The 19,475-nt window shown below is 45.9% G+C and overlaps 1 protein-coding gene across 2 annotated transcripts in view; it reads left to right on the top strand.

Annotated features, from left to right (window-relative positions):
- Positions 1–8,777: 8,777 nt before the first annotated feature.
- LOC135390646 (uncharacterized) overlaps positions 8,778–19,475 on the top strand; it is a 59,878-nt gene continuing 49,180 nt past the window's right edge. Inside the window, exon 1 of one of the 2 annotated variants that reach the window (XM_064620442.1) lies at positions 8,778–8,798. The gene's annotated coding sequence lies outside the window, so the exon portion shown is untranslated. Of the gene's footprint in view, positions 8,799–10,531; positions 10,694–19,475 lie in introns of those variants that run through there. The other variant, XM_064620436.1, reaches the window with a different exon arrangement.

Here is a 19,475-nt window from a genome sequence, read left to right as displayed (position 1 = left end):
TTCTGAATTCGTGAAAAGTCTACCTCGCTGTGGTTGAATGTAAAAACCGACATATTCGAGCCGTGCCCAGCAGAATGAATGGAGCAATACGGCGAGCGACTCCGAACACATGAAGGAAGAAAAAGAAATACAAAGCAAAGATCGCGAAACGTACCGCGATAAGGGTTCCCTTTTGCCGACCACTTGCGGTTTACAGCAGACATCAGCGATCAAATGCTTAGGTATGACTTAGGTCCGTAGCGCGCACTGTGATTACTTTTGTGCTTCACCAGTTCCTCGAGCACATCATGTGGACATCAGGCTTCGATACCGCAACTGCAATAAGGCAACTAGGCAGGCAACCAACGTAGGATAAGAAGAGAGAGAAATAGGAGGGGGCAGCAAATCGAACGCAGTTGAATTTTGGGTGTATGTTTTTCTCAGTTGATTAGTAATAACTTTGAATCCAGCATATCAACTTTCCAAAATGCTTCGGTTTTTAAAGAATATTGGAAAATATGATAGAAAAATTACAGGAAAATATAAAAATTAAATGTTTGGATACTTCGCAGCTTATTTTGCTACAGAGGAATCGTACAATATTTGCGGTTCAATCATTCCAGAAATGAACGGTATGTGATATATTGTAAAATACGAGGGGTGTCCAAGTCAAACCCGGACTTTTCATTTTTCGCAAAAGTAAAATGAACTTACAGGCGAGCACTTGTCCCAGCGTTTCACGAGGGGTTGGATGCCAGCAGCGTAGAAATCCTTACCGGCGCGCAGCAGCCACGATGCGGGCGTGCATTGTACTGTAGGAGGAGGACTCCTTTGGTTATGAGGCCCGGCCGCTTTTGCTTCAGCGCCTTATGCACATCCCTGAGATCTTGGCAGTAATAAGCACTATTGATGGTGGTACCATAGGCAGAAAATTAATATGAACAACGGCAGCCTTGTCCCAGAAAACCGTGGCCATGACCTTACCCGTAAGCGGGGTGCTTCGGAACTTCTTGGGAGCTGGCGAGCCCGGATGCTTCCACTGTTTTGATGCGCGTTTAGACTCAGGAGTGAAATGGTGCACCCACGTTTCATCGCACGTGATGATACGATCGAACGGCTGTCCTTCAGTGTCGAAACGGTAGCTCTTGGGGGATTTCCAGTCTTCTCTGCCGGGCAAACACGGAGAGCTGCTTCGGGACCCAACGGGCACTAACTTTCCGAAACTGGAGGTGTTCATGAATGATAGTGTTCAACGTTCCCACAGAAAGGTCCGTCTTTCGAGCCAGTTCGAGACATGTTATCCGTCGGACCTTGAGTATCGGGCGCTCCACAAGTTGGATGTTCTCAGGAACTCTGACACTAGGCTCTGAGCCGCCCCGGCCGAGATCGTCCTGCACTGATGTACGGCTGTCTCGGAACCGTTTGCACCACTCAAACGCTGCGGCTAAGTGTATCGTGGCCATACTGAGCCTGAAGTCTTCTGTGAACTTCAGATGACTTTACGCCTTCATTCACGAGAAACTTCATGACAATTCGCTGTTCGATGTGCGCGCTCACGTCGTTGTCGGCCATCTTGTCCAGCACGTGTCTTCTGTTTTGCACAAACTTTGGACCACCACGTGGTGAACGCGGAGGCTTGTCGCGTGTGAAAATGACGAAAAAGAAGTAGCGCGAGCCATTTGTACACTCAGGAGACAGAAAGTCCATCCCACGTTGTGGTGGAGGCTAAAGAAGAAGAAGACAGAAAGTCCCGGTTTGACTTGAACACCCCTCGTATTAATATGTAGATAGTGTGTCGTACCCACTGAAATGTGTTGGCTTATTCCCGTCGCATAAGGTGGTTATTTCTGCTTGTGAACTCGCACTCTTACATCCAAATAAATTTAACGCAAATAAAGAAAGCAGACTCGAGCGTCTAATGAAAATAACCTTCTTCTGTTCGGTGTGTCCTGGGCTTATATTGACCGAAGACCACAAACGCCAGCGACCGAAAAGCCACCACTTCAGAACTGCTGCAGCGATATCGGCGCGAAGGCGATGACTTTTTACTTGGCATTGGGACGGATGTTAGTTTCACCATTTCGAGCCTGGAATTACGGGACAAACGTCCGGGACGAAACATCCTCCTCCTGCATGACAACGCTCGGATCACGTCAGATGGGGTGGGAAGTTCTTCCATACCCACCTTACAGCCCCAATCTGGCACCCTTCGAATTCCTTCTGTTCGTATTTGTGAAAGATCAGCTGCGCTAATTAACAACGTTATGAGACAATCCCAGAAAATTTATCTATTCGATAGTCCGAGTCCTCAGTAGTAACCTTATGTCGCAATCTTCGTCCCAATTGCGCTCATAGTCCTTTTTAGAAAATTAAATTTGAAAATTACGGGAAACACTGTGTCGACGAAGTCACCAAATGCGCATTGCTCGTCAAGAGGCAAGCGACCTTATGTAGATTACTTGAAGTTGGAGAAGACATTACCTTGAGGATGAGGAGACATACAGACAGGGATATTCCCAGGAGTTTGGTCTCGGGGGGGGGGGGGGATTGCTGACCTGTAGGGTAGGGGGGCGGGGTGTGGCACCCATATTTGCAGTTTTTCTGGCTTTTTTGGCCTTTGTGGCAGACAATTTGGAGCGGTGTTCAAGATTTTGGGGGGTGTCTTAGGGGGTGCTGGGAAAATTCCCGCACACAGAGACGACACGAACAGCGAACCCAAACCAGCAAATAAAAACTGCTCGACAAGTACGGCGGCAAAACTACATTGCATGCGCGTAACACTGGGTCTAAAGCAAAAGAAATCGGATACATGTCGGCTACGTAGCCATCTTGAGCTGCTACCTATGGATTGTGGGTGGATTGCTAGTTTTACAGACTTTTTATGAAATTTCCCATATGCTTCAAACAACTTCTTGGCCGCACTCCGATCGGCTCGCAGATTGATTCTACTTTTGTAACCTGTCTTGTATTCTCTTCTAAGGTTCCCATTTTGTCCCATCCACTGCATCGCACCCTAGCCTTTCAGACTCGGGTTAGGGAAAAATCGCAAAATCCGCCTCATTCCTCCTGTGTTTTATTCTGCTTCATGTTGTATTGACATGTACTTGGGTGTCTGGGCTGGACATCTACGCACGCTATTCGTGGGCGAAACAGATGTACTCGTTCAGCAACTGCCGCCATCTATCGAGGAGCGGCAAGACCGAAAGCGCACATTGCCACTGGCAAATATCACTGTGCGCTCTCTCGCTCATTGGATAGTGTCAGAAGACCGTATAGAGCTTTAGCAGACCGTTGATAACGTGGCTCGCGTAGAACCGTATTAAACAGAACCAATCAGTGGTTAAGATTCTGAGTCACGCTCGATTACGATTGGTTCCGATAGGCACAATAACCTTATCCACGGTATTTCTTTTTAATTCTGCGTTAGCGCCGCGAAGCAACTGTGCCTATGAGCCTATCCACGGTATACTAAAACTCACTCATGTGGCTTCGGAAGTACCGTATCTGCCGCACACAATCAACGCATAAGATTCTGAGTCATGCACGCTGTCATGTACGATAAGTTCATGGTGACCGTGTGACGTTACCAACACCCCGTATCACACCCCTATGTGTCGCGAGAAGTACGGGAAGATAACGTCGTTGTCGCTCTATCTACTCCACTTGTATACTACAACTACATCACAAACTAAACTCCCATTTATACGTGTAACATCTTGCCGGAAGAAAGGCGTGCGTTTTCTGACAGAAGCAGATATCGCTTTCCGGTGACATCGGAGAGGGTGGTGTCTGGTTTCCGCTAGCTCGTCTGCTTCCCTGTCTCCACTGTCGTCTGCTATGTTGCCCTGTGCATGCAGGCGACACGTCTGCTACGCTCGACGGCAGGTTCGGATGCCGTCGGACGCAGATACGTGCCCCGGGCTTACGTCACGTAGTCCCGAGACTGGGGGCCGGAAACCAGAGCAGAAAAATTTTCAATTGATCCCTGTTTACGTCAGCCGGATCAATTTACTCGTTGGCGTTGGTCCATCAGCATACATACACGGTTTGTGCTCGATGCGCAAGTCTTCGTCGCGTGATGGCGTGCAGATACCGTTCTGTGTTTGGTTCTGAACAGGCTTACGTGAAGGAATGTGTTGGAAAAAACGATGTATTTCTTTTCGATGACTTGTCGATGATTGATGCAGCTCAGGCTGGAATCTCAATACATTACATCCTTTTGTCCTCTGTTCCCCATAAGCAGGAATTTGATCTTCTCCAAACAGAAGTACGGACATCCTGAATGATTGCGTTCTCTGTGTGACACGCAGAATAAATAGGGGATCATTCATAAGGAAGACAACACGAGCTCCGCCCCTACAATTTCGTCCCCTATTACTACGGTGGTCGCACGTGAGGCATCCGATAACAACTGATAATCACGCAGTTGTGTCGCGTGCTTTGTCTTCCATCGTCCCCTGTGCCTGGTACAGGTTTGTGTGTCCATCCACGGTGTGTTGCAAGTATAGAAAGTATTGTTGGTAATCAGCCAGCCGTGTAAACCGATCCTTGTCTGTTGTCTTTCTGAATGGACGCCACGCTCTTCTGTGGTTTCAAAGACAGCACTTTTGACGACAAGTCTGCGAGTGGCGGGATTCGAACCCACACCTCTCGTCCCTGATTGCCGGTCAGGTGTGAGTTCGAGTCACGTCAACGGGCGCTTCGCGGATTATTGTTTGGCCGCTGTTGAGGCTTACGTGTTCTTAATCGTTTGTTCCTCTGTGATTGTTTTGTGGGTGCGGATCATATACGCAAGTGAATGCCTGGATGAGTGCAGTGACGTGTGGAGGGGATTGCGAAGCTTGTCTACACGTGCTATCTTCACGTATTAAAAAAAAATATATCTGCGTAGTTGTTCTCACACGTTCCTCGGGAGAAACCTTTCAGATATTGCGAGCAAAAAAGAAAAGAAAAACCTCGGTTGAGGCGGTGCATGCGTCACTACATCAAACGACAAAAGTAATAAAACTACAGTAATGTACAATTTCTTTTGTTGCACTTTGAACATTATTTATTTATTTTTTCTAAAAACAAAAATAAGTATCCTGAGGGTAAGGAGCAGAACCTGATTACTTATTTTAAAGAATGACACAAACCAATACTGCTGGGGATAATGTACCCACATTAAAGTGATTCTGACACTTTGATAAATGGGCTTCATTACATCGTGCACACGTTGTATTGCGCACTGGAGCACTGAGAAAAAAATAATATTTTTGTACGCGTGTCGTACTTTGCGGGATATAAACTCTTGAACACACGTACGTGTCCAGCTCTGACATCAGACTTCCGACAATCCCATTGGTTGTCGTAAGCACGTGATCACTCTCGCGCTTCCTCACTTGCGGATCCGCCAGAGCCGCATGAGTTTCAGTATTGCCTCAAACCAGGCATTCTCGTTTCGTTTGACTCGTAAACAGTGTGCTATCCAGTGATTTATCCAGCCCCCCAAATGTTTGGCAACATCCCCCTCCCAATTTTTTTGCGGTGTGCTACAGTTACAACATAAAGTTACATTGTAACAGTAGCGCCACAATTTTTGTTCAACCCCCCCCCCCCCCCCCCCCCGCTCCTGCTTGCGGTTCTGGATAAACTACTTGTGTTACCTACTGGTGGGCTTTCGAAAGCGTGGGTTTAGATTAAAGGAGAGTGATTGATGAAAATGCGCCAGCAGTGGCAATCAAACCATGTGATATCCGTCTAGCGTGCCACTTTCCCATCGTTTTTTTTTTTTCAAAGGCACATTTTCTTTCAAACTTTCTCACGAACATGCCTCATATATACATTCGGATCGAAACTTAGAACGATGTGTGCTGTCCCTGTATTCCGTCCGTTAGTGCTTTTGTCTGCCCTGATCAATAATGAGAAAGAAAACTTTATTTTCTCGATTTGTCGTGTCGGCGGTGTGCGTGTCATGAATTGTTGAAAAGCCGACGCCGTTCCAGCGAAATCCGTTAAAAATCTCGGCAGGTCACTTTCGCACTACAGGATATCAGACACATGCGAGGAAATACGTGCACAGATAAGGGCTTGTGCCAGTGCTTTGCGGAAGAGCAGTGCTGTGTGCCAGAGGCCAGAAGCACCACCGACGTTATACTGAGGACACCACCGAGGAATTTCCTCAACGTTCGCGATGAGAGCGCCACAAAACAGAGCAACTTTTCGACTCCTGCCTCTGCAACACTTTTCTAAACGAGCTAAACTATATAGCCCCAAACAGGAACGCGGGGTGCGCGCCCTAATTACTGGCAGTTAATGGGAAAAACGCGCGCGCGTGCACTACATTACCCGCATGCCGTCCCAACTGCACTCGCGCATAATTGTGTACACATAGGTCGCATCGCCACTCAACTTGGGCCGCTGAACTCTGGGACGTTTCGGTCGATCGCGTTTGGACGCCTCTTTTTCCGGAAATGGATTGTGTATGTCCTCTTCGCCGAACTGGTTTGGTGCAAATCCGCAGCTTTCACTTATTTATTGCTCCCACCTCGACACGCATGTATAATGACGTCCAATCTTTACTTGTGCATTCCATTTAAACTTTTCCGACTTCTTCTTTCGTGGTGGAGGAATTAAAGGGGGGGGATATATTTATTAGACGAAAAGGAAAAAAAAACGGGGGAAAGGTCAACCAAGGAATTAAAGGGATTGTCACGTGGTTCGTTGCCATCATTTCTACTGTATACGCTACGCAGTATTGACAGAAAAACACCAACAAGAATCGAATCGTTTTCCTAAGGGTCGTAGCTGACCAGCAGATAGAAACCCTCCAAGATACTCCCGCTCGATACAGGTAAAAAAATAAAATAAAAGCGTAAGAGGAACATATATTCGCGGAAAATCTATTTATACGTGATCGGATGGTACAGGGTGACACTACACGTTGCAATTCTTGTCACAGGTAGTAAGGCTCTCCTGTGGCAGTGGCGGAGATACCTAACGCAATTTCAACGACACGGTATTTTGTACGCATGAGCCCAGTTGCTGCTATACACTTGGAATGCATCGATGCGATGCAAATAACGTCCTTCGTCTCCACCGCGACCATGAAGTTCGACGGGATCGATGAGGTGTATCGTACCAACGTGGTCAGATTTCTGCGTGGTTCAGTTCGGGGATGGGAAGTATTTAAATACATTGTAATTAAACTACTATTTAAATTATAAATACACGTATTTATATTTTGTACTTAAATACGGACTAGAAAAATGTATTTATAGTTATATTTAAGCACCAATTTTCGGGTATTTATTCTCGTAAATACTTTATAAATACTCCTAAATACACGATATACTAACTCATATCCTAGAATTGCCCCGCATTTGACCCTTCGGGAAGAAGGGCGAGTTTGGGGCGCAGTTATACCGTGTATGCGCCACCATGCGCATGCGACAACCATTCTAGATGGCGAGTTTTTCACTCACTGGGTTGCGGTACACTTTTTCATTGTTGTTGTTTCACTTGTTGCAGACAACCGTCGCGACTACCAGGTTACCTTGTTGTACGAAGCATCTTCGTCAAATTTAGTACAAGCCTTTGTTCATCGGCACCTGTGGAGATGCTGTTTCTTGTTTGCGAATCTGATTGTACGGCCGAAGAAGATGCCTAAAAGATGCAGTTTTCTAGAAACTTCTAATATTAAAATCGTCACGATAATCTAACAGATAAATGTTATTGTTGCTCGCTGATTTGTTGTTATGATCATCATTATTTCTGTAATTCCGTATGTCATCTTCCTCACAGTATTTATGGTAGTAGTTACGGTATTTAAATACTGTATTTATATTTTTTATTTAAATACACACATTGAAAAGTATTTGTGAAGAGTATTTAAATGCCCCTTTCAACAAAGTATCTCGTATTTATATTTAAATACTCAAGAAATGTATTTATGCTCACCCCTCGTTCAGTTATACGGACCTATGTGACCATGTCGTTGACACGTGTCCAAATTAGCGGCGCTTTACGTCTTCAAACTTCCGTGTGTTGCAACGATAGCCGATGTCAAAAATCGATAAACAAAACGATAAATATATCCATTAACTCGCTTGCCTTCGGCCGCAGCTTAATGACACACGCAGCGCCTTCGCCGCGAAGCGGCGACAGCTGCTGCCATTTCTTTCTCTCTCCTATTCACACGTAAATGTGTAAGAAAGAAAAAAAAAAAACAGTCGAAAAAGTTTGCATTACAGGTTGGAAAGACCGATATGCCATTACTTTCTCATCTCGCACAAGAGAAGTATTTTGGAAGGTAAAGTTGTGGCTGGTTGTTGCGCAAAGTCTTGCGGACGACATTTAGAGAGCACCAGTCCTTTGGCAGACGACACCGTGGTCGAACCGATTTTATAGGACAGTTTCGAATGTTTTACTTAAGGCTCGATGTAATACGTAATCCACTTTTTAATACATTGAAAGTTTCTTTGTCGGAAAAGTCTCCAGCATTCACTCGACAATTTTACGTATATCGCAGGTTAGCGCGCCGCTGGAATCGGACTCCCCTGGCTGATCCAACACCAATTCTCTGTACCAAGGTGAAAAAATTTGGAACCCGAGAAAGGGACAGAGGAGGGACAACACGACACGTTCTCGAAACTCCTCTGTCCCTTTCTGTCCCCCTCCTCTGTCCATTTCTCGGGTTCCAAATTTTTTCACCATGTACCAGCTGGCCTGCACCCTTGCCCTTTTGCCATCTCTGTACCAAGTATGCCATCCATGGAATACCGCTGCAACACCGAAGCGGGAACACAGTGTTCAGCGACACTGGTATCTTGGAGGAGAAGGTATGGACGGTAATATGCTCGTATTCCAGATCGGCAACTGCGCTACTGCCACGAAGCTGTCCCTTGGAAGTTTTTTTTGCATTGTTCTATACCATTGCATAACCTGTGTTTTCGTTTCAGCTCAGATAATAGTTTCAGTATCTGTTCCAGATTTTATTTCTCGCTGTACTGTCGTACCTTGTGGCTTAAATGTCCCATTAAATAATTTTAATATAGCGGAAGATACGAATTTTAAGATAATTTTAATCAGTGTTTGCTCCTCCGGTGACTGGATTGGCTCGCTCATTTGTGCTATCGCTTCCTACCTATCCTCTTACATGTATACCTGCACCGCAGCAGTACCATAGCAGTCCCTATGTCCACAGCTTGACTGCCTGTGAGTCTCTTTCTGTGAACGTACCTGCTGGTGCAGTTCCACTGAATATTGCATTCCAATCTTTTCATAAATATCTCTCCCCCCCTGTCCCCCACTCCTTCCTGCTGTCCTCTCTCCATCTGTTCACGTCTGTATAGCCGCTGTTGCCTCGCGGCGCTAACACGGTATAAAAAGAAAAGATAAAGGAATCCTTATGCATTCTGTAATAGGACAGGTGATATATAATCTCTCATCTTGATTTTTCTCGGTACTTACACTTGCGCAGATAAAATGCACGTGCGCTTGTACTGTTTGTATAGTACAGGTGGCTACAATGCATACACTCGTACTATTTGAGTAGCTATAATGTACGTACTTATACTGCCTACGAAGTTGCAATGCATACACTCGTTACCATGTATGTACTTGTACTACTGATTGCAATGTATGTGCTTGTACAACTTTGCAACGAGGTGACCACAGAGTATGAGAAGCACAACGGAGGGTGCCTGCTTTTTTTCTCCTCGTCCTCAAGGACCTGCGCGTTCATATACCTGTTCTAGTATAAACTGACGATGCCTGATCAGGGTGTCGAGATCGAGAAGGTTGACTTTACTTTTTGCGGCTGGGTTGTCGGTATTCGGCGAGAGCCTGGCCGGTTGAGCTACGAGCAGGTCAGGGACATTTCATCCAGCAAGATCTTGGCAATTGCTTGTCATTCCGTGGTTACTCGATATATAGCGTCTTCTGTGCTTCGTAGTAGTAGTAGTAGTAGTGAAAAATAAAATGAAACTTGTCTCGTTTCAAAGTAATAATAGAAAAATATACCGCCTTCTGGGTGCTTCGTGTTATCGCCCGCGCGTTGGTGCATCAACGCCGATGGGAAAATGGTGGTGGTTGCCGTACCTGTTCATCTTCCGAGTGAATTTCGGTGGGCCATACATCTACACAAATGAACAGTTCACGATCTGCACCTGTGCAATCTGCACATTCGTCCTTTACAGCGTGTCATCTTCGATACAGTATCACGGAAATCGGTAAGCGAAAGATAATCCTCTTCTCCCTATCGTGAGACGTGGTGACGACTTCATGAACTGATAGCACTCAGTACCAGGTTTTCAAGGGGCTGTCCACTAAACTTTCGTCACGCATTGACGGGACAACGACGAAAAAACAATAAAGAAAAGGAGAAAGGAACCCAATCGGAAAACTGAACGAGGAAACAGTTGTTTGAGTTTGAGGGAAAACACGTTCATGTTCAACTTGAAATGCAATTCACCGAAAACAATCCGAAAGAAGACAAGTGTATTGTTTAGTTTGTGTTTTCGGCACTAGATGGCGCAGCGAGCGAAGCGGCTCCATGTTGAAGCAGACGACTCTCAGACGCCGGTTGTTGGCGGATACCAAAGAGCGGCCAAAGCGGCTCGTGCCGTCGGATGGAAGTCAGTTGCGTGCATCACGACCTGCCTCACGGATTTCGCCCTCATGCACGACCACCATCTCTTACTGCGCTATGGATGTTACCTTCATAAGCTAGCAGGTGAGCACGCTCTTTTTTTTTTTTTTTTTTTGGTGGAGTAAACATTGTTGCAGACGACACTCACTCCGAAACCGCGGACAGCCCCTAAATGGCATGTCATGTCATGCGTGCGGACAAGTGAGTTTAACTAATATTTGGCGACCGTCCGTACGTTTACGATGTGGTTATTACAGCGTTTTCTCGCAAGTCTACTTCCGAGGTACAGTCGTTTTCGCGTTTCCGTTGACAAACACCGCAGAAAATGCGACAACCAAGGCAATGATATGTTGCGTTTTCATCAAATCTGTGCCAAATGAAAGCCTACCGGACGAGAAATTTTGCCGACTATTAAATTGTTAGCGGAACATGTACAAATTAGGTAGGAGGTTACCCTCCATGTTAATCGCACTTTAACTGCATGCACTCTCAGTTCCATATCGCAGTGGCAAAACAAACACGCAAGATGAATTCTCAGGTTCAAATAAATTCCCCGGCCTTTCGTATTTCTAACGTACACCTTCCTCTGAACTCGCTGCTTTCATCTAATTCTGTTTCCATAGAAAAGAAATAGTTTCCTCGGGGAAGAGCCGGTTTCTCGCTAACGCTATTTGCTGCCCGTTGCATGCGGTGCATGCAGGCTATTTGAGCGCGGCTTTGATGTCACGTGATGGGACTAAAACGCCCGTGAACTTCGTTAGCGGATAACGAGATAAAGGAAGAAGTGTCCCGAATGCGAATGGCGCTTTAACTAGTACGTGTAGAGCCGTCGCGCGATAACGGATCGATCTCGTGTCTTCGCAGCTGTTAAAAAAAGAAACGTTTTGTTAACGCCCCTTTTCTCCTTCTCTCCTTCTTGCTAACTTGAAAAACGGACCGTTCTTATTGCGTTGTCACTGTGGATAAGCTGCCATAGAGGCTCGAAGTATTTGAACACCGAGGTACGTGGTTTGCTGCGAAGATGTTCCTGAGTGGAACCAAACAATCTTCATAAAAATAAAATTGTTCGTAAGCAGAAAGATATACGATATCCCGGTCACGTAGTAGTTGATCCGGCTAATCGAGCACAGAACGGACAAGCAGCAACCAGTTAATAACCATTCGTGGGATTTCTACTCACATTCCTTCGATTGCACATCATGGATGCTGGCTTCGACTTTCTTCAGCACACATTTTAGTGATAGCGAGCAATTTATTATGAATGGTAAGTAAGCACACCGTCAGCGACAGATGATGCTACGCAACGCGACAAATTGCCCGGTAGTTGTTTGTTTGTGGTTTGTCGCGGTTCTCATAAAAAGAGAAAGCGCAGTGTACTGGATGAGCGAGTGCATAGGGCTGTAACGTTGTACTGACGATGAGACAATGGAGCAATTAAACGTGCCATCATTCAAATGACCAGCGGCATGTCCGAGCTGGTTAAGGCGTCCCGCGCATTGGTGGTAGCCAATGTCGTGCTGGAGACTGGGAGGTAGTGGGTTCGAATCCTACCACCGCCTGTGCTGTCTGAGGATTTCCCTGGGTTTTCCCGAAGACTTTCCAGACGAATATCGGCGCAGTTCCCCTTGAAGTTTCCCCACAGTTCTTGGAGAACCCTTTGTCAGCGAGTTAATTGTTTCTCCCTGGGTCCTCTACCGGTATATATATACAGAGTGTTTGCTCTAATTTGTCCAGAAATTTTATTTAAAGCGACCGATAAAGGAGAAACGAGCGCTACTTTTCAGCTACTTAACTAAGAAACAACAGGTGCTAGTAGTCAAGCAGTACCTGTTTCTTACTCAAGTAGCAGAAAAGTACCACTTGCTTTTCTTTTATCGCTCGTTTTAAATATAATTTCTGGACACGTTAGAGCAAACACCCTGTATATAAAAAACAAGGAAAAAAAAGAAAGAAAAAAACTCCGTCCCCCTCTCTTTCCTGCTGTCCTCTCTCCATCTGTCCACGTCTGTACGCCGCTCATAGCCACAGTTGCTTCGCGGCGCTAACACGGAATTTAAAAAAGTTATTGTATGGATATGTGAACCCGCATTACAAGTTTTATACGTCGAAGAGACGCGCAGGAAATTAGCATCGTGAAAACTCATGCACGGTGCCGACAGCCATCATCGCTAGTGAAAGTGGGATAGGTCACGTGCTTACGTAAACCAATAGGAATGACAGAGTATCCCACTGTTCTGATATCAGCGCTGGACGCCGAAGTCCGTATTTCGCTGATTATGTCACGCAGAAAAATTATTCCTCGACACTCTGGCTGCATCTGTGAGTTTCTTCTTTACGCGACAGCTCCATCATCTGTACGAACGGACTTGTGAAAACCTCACACGCTAAGACGAAATCACAAACGAGATGATAGGCGCAACAAGCGGCTAAAAAAATATCGTTCAAATGCATAGGAATGGACGGGTAGACAGAGGTTCTATTCATCGACAGCTCCGCGCGAAATAATTGATTGCACACCTGCCAGACATTCTTCCAGCACATTGGGACGACTTTCTTAATGGCTCAAAGGGAGATGTTGCGAGAAAGTGCGCGCGATTGCATAATTGAAAACAACGTAAAGCGTATGGCCCCGGGCGAGAGCGAATATATATACAGTGTCCCCTTATTACCGCTTTCTCCGTCACCGCGTCATTCCCATTTGACGATGGCAGCCGTAGGGTACGTTCCCGGGGACTGTCCACTAAACTAAATGGCAATGACTCACGCACGCGAGGGACGCTCCTCCAGCGAATTCCCTACGGGGAGTACGGGGGAGGGGGAGAGAAACTCAATTTTCTCCACGCGTACAATAAATAAAAGGAGGCGCCGCAGTAAAACATAGACGACCCGCATATCGATTAACGGAATTTGCGTAAGGAAATTAGCCCGAGCTTGGCCACTCCACTACAGTGAACCCTCCTGAATATGACCTCGGATAATCTGACATACGCGCTTTGCGACCATACTCTTGGGGGAACAATGCTGTGTAACCTCCGCAAATCCCCCCGTTAATATGACAATTCCGCATTATGACCAAAATTTTCGGGAACCACCATGGTCATAATAATAGGGGTTCACTGTATATCAAATTGTCACAACTGCCGAGAAAGACGGCATCACCGTATGCTTCAGAGAAAACGGAGGATGATATTTCGAGTGATAAAAAAAAAAAAAAAATCCGTTCATCTTTGCAGCAGACACACCGAACGTTTCTTCCAAAAACTGCATTTTTAGTGCACATTGAATTTGGCCTCGTTGCTGGATCCAGTGTTTTCCTTTCAATGGCTTCTGCGAATAAGTTGGTAACCTGTCTGCCGATTCGAGCTTGGTCGAGGAGCAGTTTGATGGATATGACCAGAGTTGTACGTAACGCGTTACTAGTAATCAGTTACTTTTTTCAGTAATTTTTAAACATAATCAATTAATTTTGTGAGCGAGTAATTTTCCAAGTAATCTGATTACAATTTTCGATAATCAATTACTGAGTAATCGATTACTTTTTTAACCTTCTGTCAACAATGGCAACCCTTTTCAGCGAGCCAATCTGTTCTTCTGTTCCACCACCAGTTCGACTGAATCAATGACAGCAAAATAGGTGACTGCATTGAGAAATTGTGCGTGCTGAACATAGCAATAGTAACAAAAGGAGGCTGATGTTTCGATGTTGTTTTAAATGTGTACATAAATCTGTAACAAACCCGTGTATGCGTTTTGTATGATGCTTTCAAATGCATTTGTGAGTTTCACTTATCAAGTATGGTGGTGTCCCATATTAGAATTTGCAACAAGAGCTGCATGGTTGCATTCACTGCAGGCTTGTTGGCTTTGCTATGGCTCACAATTTAAAAGTAACGGGAAAAGTAACGCGTTACTTTTAAATTGGTAACTTACTACATTTTCGATGAAGTAATTTGTAACGGTAAAGAATTACTTTTCGCGCAGTAGTAACAGAAATTTTAATCAGTTACTTTTTTGGGATAACGTGTACAACTCTGGATATGACACATCGTCATCAGCGAGGGACGTTTTAAACAGATATAGTTCAAGTTAAAGACACCGAATGACGACGCGATTAATCCGCAGACAGCCGGCGTTGCTCGTGACTCCAGTCTTTCTCGTGACGTATAGAACCTCGAATTTCCAGTTGTTACGCTTCCGAGTCAAATTCTTGCCAATGCTAGCATTCAGAGAAGCACCGCACTCGCAGATTCCATAGATAGATGCGTTTACGCTGAAACGCCATGCAAGGTCTGCTGTAGCCCAAAGAGTCCTCGGAGAACGATCACCGAAGGAAGGTAATGCGATTCGCTCAGGTATAAAATGAAGCCCCCGCGTGTGCAGCCGCTGTTGAGCATAACGGATGCTTCCATATCTCATATCCCTTTCCCCCTCTCAGTGCTGGCATGTCAGCGTTCAAACAGCTTCGCGGGTTTTCCTCTCCGCTATCCTCCACTCCAGTTCTCTCTCTGGGAGCGTATCCGCGTATCCATAAAATGCATCTATGCGCATTTATACGGTGCATAGGATTGCGGACGTTCTGGCGTGTTTGCGTGCCTCTGCCATACCCCCGCGAAGTTCCGCGGTCGAACCGCCCTGAATTTTTTTTTTTTACGGGAAATGCCAACGTGGCTGGATGTGGACACAGCGGCGTTGATGGTGGCTTCAAGGTCACTCTAAAGACGGGAGGTACGGCAGGATCGAATCCCGGCTGTGCTGTCTCAGGGTTTTACTGGCTTTTCTGACAGACTTTACCTAGGAATGTTGGCACGTCCCAGGAAGTGTACCAACCTGCCCTGCCGTCTCTCACTTCTTCCCATTGTCTGCAGGCTATTCATGGCGGCAGTTGCTTCGTGGTGCTGGCCGAAGAAAAAAAAAGTAAAAAACAAAGTGTCACTCCTTACGTGAATACGCGGTGGACCTCTTTGAGTTCGTATTACCCTTCCATCGAACCTGCTCAAGATCGCGGGTTCGATCCCGGCCGAGGACGGTAGCAATGTGGAGAATGTAAATATTGCTTCCAGCACCGTGTTTCGGAGATTTCTGGCGCACGTCAAAGGAACCCCAGGTGGTCTTATTTATCCGCAGTCCAAACCACACACACACACATAAATGGGATGATGATATGGTGGGTCATTCTCCGACGTTATGGCGGTACACTGCCCCATTGCGCTTGTGGAAGGGATGAGAAAGTGACGATGATGGAAAGGTGTCCTATTAGAGTTCGTCCATTAGTCCAGTGATGCAGAGGAACTCATCAACAACTTGTAGGCCTTGCATCAGATGTGAGGGGGTCCGACCATGGCCCGAGAACCTTGGCTAAGTCGAACTGGCGTTGATCGACGCGTTGCAGAGCAGTTTCCATGAGGGCGCGCTCGCGATCGTATACTGTCCGCAGGCCAGGAGGATGTGATGGAGGTCACCGCGCACACCACACGTGGAACAGAGGCCCACGTGCAACATGTCGCCGTACGAATACAGGCTGACATACCTTACGTGTAAATCTACTCCATATTTACCTCTTCTACCATCATCCGTTTGGAGCCGATCAAGTGCCTTTTATTTTTCAGTTATATATTTTACATCAGCTACGAGCTTGTAAGGTTTCCTTAGTGAATATTACGTTTCCGGTTTGGCGGGGAATGCCTACCAGCGGTTTCTTCCCACTATGCAATGCCTCGTAGAAAGCCTTAAAACAGATAAAACAAGATTAGACATTACTTGCAGGGATATAGGTTGGGTCTCATGCAGTACCAGTAAGCAGGTACTGCTTAGTTGCTCCGAACATAGCTCTGAGTTGTTGTTGTTGTTCTGCAGACTGAAGCGTGGGGCTGTGACAAAGGGGACCCATGTTATGCTGGATAGATGTAAAGGATAGTTATTTTTGTGGACTAGCTCCCGTGGCATAGTGGTTAGGATGATCGCTTTCCACGCCGAGACTAGGAAGTGACACGGGTTCGAATCCTGTCATCGGCTGTGCTGTCTGAGGTTTTCCCTGGGTTCTTCCGAAGTCTTTCCAGCCGAATGTCGGCACAGTTCCCCCTGAAGTCAGCCCAGGACGCATACTAACCCCCATGTCCTTCACTCCTTCCTGCTGGCCTCTCTCCATCTGTCCACGTCTGTCCCGCTCATAACCACAGTTGCTTCGCGGCGCTAACACGGAATTTAAAAAAAGTTATTTGTATGGATATGTGAACCCGCATTACAAGTTTTATACGTCGAAGGGGGTAAGAGACGCGCAGGAAATTAGCATCGTGAAAACTCATGCAGGTGGCGACACGCATCATCGCTAGTGAAAGTGGGATAGGTCACGTGCTTACGTAAACCAATAGGAATGACCGAGTATCCCACTGTTCTGATATCAGCGCTGGACGCCGAAGTCCGTATTTCGCTGATTATGTCACGCAGAAACATTATTCCTCGACACTCTGGCTGCATCTGCGAGTTTCTTCTTTACGCGACAGCTCCATCATCTGTACGAACGGACTTGTGAAAACCTCACACGCTAAGACGAAATCACAAACGAGATGATAGGCGCAACAAGCGGTTCTCCCCTGTCTCTCATCATAAGGCACCGAGCCGTATTTAACCGGGTGCGCCGTACTAAATTTTCTTCCCAATTTATTAGAGAGGAAACCTCCGGGAAATGTTAATTCCCGCGAATTCGCCATCGTTCGCGTACGCCTCTTGGTCACGACTCTGCCAGATGGCGTTTCGGGAAGAAATAAAAATCCGTTGACTCCCAATCACGCATTCATTGAATATTTTTTTCTAGCCAACACGCTTTGATAACGTACGCTTGCATGGCTGAAGTAAATCATTGTGTCAGGACTCGTTACAGAATGCTGAGATGTGGCTCTCCTTTCTGATCAAAGTCTGACCTCTATGGCCGGGGGACCATATCTGGGTAAATTACTTCTAAAATGTAATTAAATCATTACTCCAGTTAGAATTAAATTAAATTACATTACTCATTATTGCGATTGAAATGTAATGAAATTACATTTCAATTACTGCGAGTTAATCGTCACGATATTGAGGATGTGGAAACTCATTGTCAGACAACACTACGCTGTGGAAACAAGGCATATTTTATTCTGTGCCGATTGCGATCGTCACCGTTCATAGTGGGCATTGGAATTCTTTACAGGAATTGGAATTCCAGCACAGAACACACAGCCGATGCTTTTGTAAGAAGTAACGAGTAATGTCATTAAAATTACTGCCCAAATGTAATTAAATTACACTACAAATTGCATAATGTCAAAAGTAATGCATGACATTACAAATTACCAGAAAAAGTAATTCATTACTGTACACTGTTAAAACAGAACTTCACCACATAGCACGTTCCTAGCCAACCATCATACCGAATGATATCATTCTGTGTCATGATTTGTTCAAAACAGGGGGGGGGGTGCCTATCTGGGACAAGATAATCTGTCCCAGATAGGCGCCTCCTCCCATTTTCAACAAATCAATGCACAGAATGATATCATTCGGTGTGATGGTTGGCTAGGAGCGTGCAATGTGGTGATGTTCTGTTTTAACAGTGTAATTTCATTACAGTAATGACATTACTAACCAGGTATGCGGGGGACATCGTCGTAAATATGTTTACGACAAAGCGAGCGAACTGGTAACGCTGATCCCTAGCAAAATATCCGTGGGACAACGAGCGACCTTCCTCGTGCGCGTTCGTTTCCATTGCGTGCTATATCCGAGCGGTCTGCCTGCCGGAAGCACGCTACGAAAACGATACGATAAATGAGACTGTCAAATTAAAGATAAGCAACGTGACGTCATCACCTTTGAAGGAGTAAGGCGACTGGCTTACGAGAGAAAAAAAAAAAGCAGGTGTATTGGACAAGGATAACATTTCCCTGAGTTTGGGAAGCAAGTAGAACTCAGACCAGGAAATAAATTTTATTGAACTAAAGGAATTGAAAGAAATTGAATTATCACGGTTTCGTTATCGTGTGCCCCTCCCGATATACTAAAATCCGCTGTTTACGGTGGTGGTGGTGGTGGTGGCGAGAGGGCTTGCCGTTGTCGGCCTCACGTGTGTGGGCAACGTCACGACTCACGCCCTGGGGGAATGTGCGTCCTGGGCCGACTTCTAAGGGAACTGTGCCGACATATGTCTGAAAGCGTCTGAGGAAAACCCAGGAAAAACCCCAGACAGCACAGCCGGCACCGGGATTCGAACCCGGGTACCTCCCAGTCTCGACGTGACATGGCCAGCACGCTAACCACTGAGCCACGGGAGCTGGTCTCGCTGTTTACGGTGATAGAAGGCTGTTCGTACGTGATGACGAATAGCAGCAAGAAGACAAGGACAAGGTAGAAGTAGGTTGGACAACTGCAGACTCTCAACTGAAATTTAATCAAGGAACACAGCATCTAAAACGCTAACATATAGGTCACTGACTATTGCCTAAAAATGTACAGAGAGGACAAAGGTTCCTGAGGATGTTGTGTTCCTTGATTAAGCTTCAGTTGAGAGTCTGCAGTTGTCCTGTCTACTTCGATCTACCCTGTCCTTGTCTTCTTGCTGCTATTCGTCATCATGAACCTATCCCAACTACCCCGGATTGTTTCTATTGTGCAGTTGGTAGAGTCATTAGGGAATAAAAATTGTCGTAACGCGCCAGGAAATAACAATTTATTTATGGTATGGTACGGTTTTGGTGCTCCTCATTCTCGTCCCTAGCCTTGCACTGATGATGTCGCCCGCATAGGAGACGAAACGTCTAAATAAATTGTAATTATTTCCCGTTGCGTTAAGTCGGTGACAATTTTTATTCTCCAGTTATGACGCCCGGCTTTT

The sequence above is a fragment of the Ornithodoros turicata genome, chromosome 4 (genome assembly GCF_037126465.1).
Source record: "Ornithodoros turicata isolate Travis chromosome 4, ASM3712646v1, whole genome shotgun sequence".
NCBI classification, from domain to species: Eukaryota; Metazoa; Arthropoda; class Arachnida; order Ixodida; family Argasidae; genus Ornithodoros; species Ornithodoros turicata.
This window is presented reverse-complemented; position numbering and strand designations above follow the sequence as displayed.